This window comes from Marmota marmota, unplaced genomic scaffold (genome assembly GCF_001458135.2).
Source record: "Marmota marmota marmota unplaced genomic scaffold, marMar, whole genome shotgun sequence".
Taxonomy (NCBI): Eukaryota; Metazoa; Chordata; class Mammalia; order Rodentia; family Sciuridae; genus Marmota; species Marmota marmota.
Genome location: NW_025999896.1, coordinates 5428832 through 5433323, shown reverse-complemented (window position 1 = coordinate 5433323; position 4492 = coordinate 5428832).

Genomic DNA, 4492 nt, shown 5'->3' with positions numbered 1-4492 from the left:
ATATATATATATATATATATATATATATATATATATATATATATATATTTTTTTTTTTTTAAATAACAAAGTCAAACCAAGAATGCAATAACAAAAAACAGGATGAACATGTCTCTTATTGCATTCCAGGGAATGTGAGGCAATCCTGTTCCAATTCACAAGGGAAAGATCTATGCTAGCGTGTACGTGGCTTATTAATAAGGTCACCTCATTCATGTTGGGCAGGATTATTTGGGGCACAGGGATTGACGGTAGGTTTCGAACCACGCATAATATTGTATCCCAAAAGTGTCAGCCTTAATTTTCACCAAACCCAGTAAGTAACCAGAAACCAATATAGAAGAAAGATGTAATCACAGTGGCAACGTGTTTACCTGGCTAACTTGACAGAGACAGCTTTGCTATGTGGCTTAGATTCTGGTCCCAGAGCTATTCCCACCACCCTGCCACCACCAGAAGACGAAGTGGCATTAGATGCAGCTGCCCCAGAGCTTTCTATGCTGCAACGGATTGGCATCCGTTGTCTCTTGGAAAGGGGTGGTGGCTTTCTTCAGGTATTATCCTTAGGAAAAAAATTGGTGGTTGCTGTTTGATGTTAACTTTGTTTATCAAGTAATAACAGTATTGTTGGGTCAAACAGATATGAGTTCCTATATTAGAATTCCCACCTACCTGTTACATAACCTTAGGAAAATTGCTTAAACTCTCTAAGCTTCAGTTTTCTCATCTCTAATGGAGTAATAGTGCTGCCTGTTAGGTAGCAAAGAAATAGAACTATTTGTTAAATTACCAGTAATCAAATTACATATAAATTACTGTGTAGTATATTGTCACATTCATCTACAACAAATATGATGCTAATTAGCATAATAGAGAAAAATTCTATTCCTACAACAGAACTCCTATTCTGATGAATGAGAGAATTTTTTCAAAATGGGATATTTTGCATATGTTGATTATAGTTGCAAGATGTCCTAAATATGGCTCTAAGGATCTTGCTGGCCAGCTGAACAAAAGATGGTTTGAGGCATGTCTTGGCTGAGTGAACATGAAATCTTTAATTAATTGTGAATTTAGCCTCTGCTTATTAGGTCAGGCAGCTCCAGCCAATTAACAAGTGAAGGAATTATTTGCTTTTAACTAATTTTTATGCCTATAATGTCAATATAATGTTTATACAAACTGAAATTCTTTTAATATTTTAAAAATGATTTTATATGCATAAATAATAGTGAGACACTAAAGGCACTGTATGATTTTTAGCAACACTATTCCTGGTGATAATTACGTTATCCACTACCTAGCCCCTGGCCATATGTGGCTATTAAAATTGAAATTAAATAACATTTTTTAAAAATTAGTTCTTCAGTCACCCTAACCCTGGACTTAACAATAACCAGTGAATTTTATCCTTCCTATCCCAGGAAAGGAATGACAGTGCATAAAAAGTAGAAAAAGGAATGTCAAGTCTACCCTTTTGATTTTTCAAACCAGGCTTCAGAAACATGTGTAAGAAAATAGAGTTTTTAAAGAAAAGAGTTTTGAGCTTCAGGAATATGAGCTTTGGACTTTTAATTTGATGATGAAGGATGTACTATCTACCTAAAGTACCCACAGCCTGGGCTGAAGATGTAGCTCAGAGGTAGAGTGCTTGCCTATCATGCACAAAGTCCTAGGTTATGCTCCTAGTACCAAGAAGATAAAATAAACCACAGACTGGGGAGTGCTGAAAATGGTGATGGGGGAAATGGAGATGCACAAGAGAAAGGAAGGTGTGTAGATCTATCATTGTCCAAAAATTCCACTGTTTACTGCTATAGAAAAAAATTGTACTTTATGTTCCCACTGAGGCCAAAATCAGCCATGTGATTTTCTTTGGGCAATGAGTATGCCCAAAGAAAATAAGTGGAGGACATAATTTTATGTCTGAGTAATATATTGAGTATGCCCATAGAAGTGATTTATGCCACTTCCGAATTCAAAAGTTTTAAGAGTCACTCTATGATTCTGCTCTTTTCTTTTTTCACCCTACCATAATCCCAACAATGGGTTGGTTAGGTGCTGCCATGGAGCAGAGATTATCCAATTAAAGTGAAAAAGAGTAGCTTGGTTATCCAGTTAGAGTGAAAAAAGTACCGTGGCTGTTCTAAGTCATATATTTAGGTGTTGTTTTTTAGTGCAATATAATTGAGTCCAAGTTGACTGCTGTGTAGGTATCACCGATAAAGTAGCTTGTATCTTATCCCTTCATGTGGTCAATACTTAAGTTGAAGAGGTGAGCTGAAGGCAGACCTATCATAAACCTTTGAAGGATCTGGACACTTTGAAGGATCTGTCCTCTACTTCACTTTTAAAAAAAATTTGTTCTGTTTAGATATCCATGACGGTAGAAGGTATTTTGACATATATTCATACTTATGGTATAACTTATTCTAATTAGGATCACATTCTTATAGTTGAACAAGATGTGGAGTTACACTGGATGTGGATTCATACATGAACATAGGAAAGTCATGTTCAGTTCATTGTACTGTCTTTCCTATTCCATCCCTCTTCTATTCCCTTCATTCCCCTTTGTCTAATCCAATGAACTTCTATTCTTTCTTCCCACCTTCCCCTGCCTTACTGTGTATTAGCATCTACATATCAGAACATTCAGCCTTTGGTTTGGGGGGATTGGCTTATTTCACTTAGCATGATAGTCTGCAGTTCCAGCCATTCACCAGCAAATACCATAATTTCATTCTTCTTGGTGCAACCACTCTGGAAAGCAGTATGAAGATTTTTCAGAAAACGTGGAATGGAATGACCATTTGACCCAGTTATCCCACTCCTTGGTATATGCCCAAAGACATTAAAATCAGCCTCCTATAGTGACACAGCCACATCAATGTTTATAGCAACTCAATTCACAGTAGCTAATCTATGGAACCAAACTAGATTGCCCTTCAACGGATGAATGGGTAAAGAAAATGTGGCACATACACAGAATGAAATATTACTCAACTATAAAGAATAATACTCAACAAAATATAGCTTCTCACTTGCATCAACAATGCTATATTACTCAGACATAAAATTATGTCCTCCACTTCTTGAATGAAAGCTAAGCTAGGAGTGGCCAAGCTCACAGAGATCCTCTGCTTTCTAAGGCACAGTAAAGTTGTCTACACCACAGTCCTGTGATAGCTCCAAGGTTCCTGCACTAAAGCCAAGTGCAATGATTGTGTGTGTGTGTTTGTGTGTATATACACATACGCACACACGCACGCGCGCATCTGCCACAACGGTTAACAAAAGTACCTGAAAATGGATGTGAAAAGAAAGTTGTTTAGGTCAAGGATGGTCAGGAAGCAGTAATGGCAAAGATGTATAATAAAGAAGCCCCAGTTGCCTGGGATTTAATTTCTTCTATCTAGAAAATAGACTTAAAAGCTAACTTCATTTTCAAAGGAAAAAAAGGAGAAAAGGGAGTAAAAGGAGGAGAAGGAAAACTTTATTTCTTATACACCTGACTTTGACCTATGGGAGGGCTGCACCTTCCTGTACGTACTGACCTTCAGTGTTGTTGCTTTCGACAACAAAACATGGGCTTCTCGCTTGCATCAACAATGCTATAGTACTATTTATCTGAAATTAGTTTCCTTAGAAATCTGATATGCCACTTCAGAGGCCCCGAATAGGAATGGCTTTAGCCTCTTCTTTCTGAGTGCAAGCATTCACTAGAGCTACTCTGTCAGACTCAAGAATCACTAGCTACATTGTGGTTATTTAAATTTAATTTTAAATTAGGTTAAATAAAATTAAAAAGTCAGTTCATTAACTACTATTAACCATATTTCAAGTGCCCTATGATCTGGTGGCTACCATAGTATACATAGTATAAAATAGAATGTTTCCATCATTACAGAAAATCCCATTGGGCAATGCTGTGATAAAGAGCCAGATTCAGAATATAGGGGCCAGCAAAAGAATGAAAGCAGAACTAGAATTCAAGCTCGGGCTATCTGAGGTCTTAGCCTCTCCAGACTAATCTTTCCTTCCTTACTTTGTAAGGCTGTATATTACAAGATCTCTAAGCTGTAAGTTTTGGGGAATCAACTAATTGATCAATCCATTTGCTCAATAAATGGTTGTTGATGTAGATATTCCTAAGTCTTAGAGTGTTTACTGCACAAAAACAAAATTCAGAGCTACAATACTACTGAAGAAGAGTATGTGTTTTTTGGTTTTTTTTTTTTTGGATCCCAACCAAAATGCATTTATAAATGCAGGCATCGAACTGGCATGATTAAAACATATCTGCTAGTCCAAGGTAACTTTTGAACAGAATGATAGATGTTCCCATCTTGGACATGGTAAATTGCATTATTAACTCCAATTTTCAACCCTCCTTGGATCTATACCCTTGAATGGCTTTATCATGGGCAGAGTGTATTTCGTACCTAATATCTTTGTCTTGACCATGAGACTGCTGTAGTCTTGTGTAGCC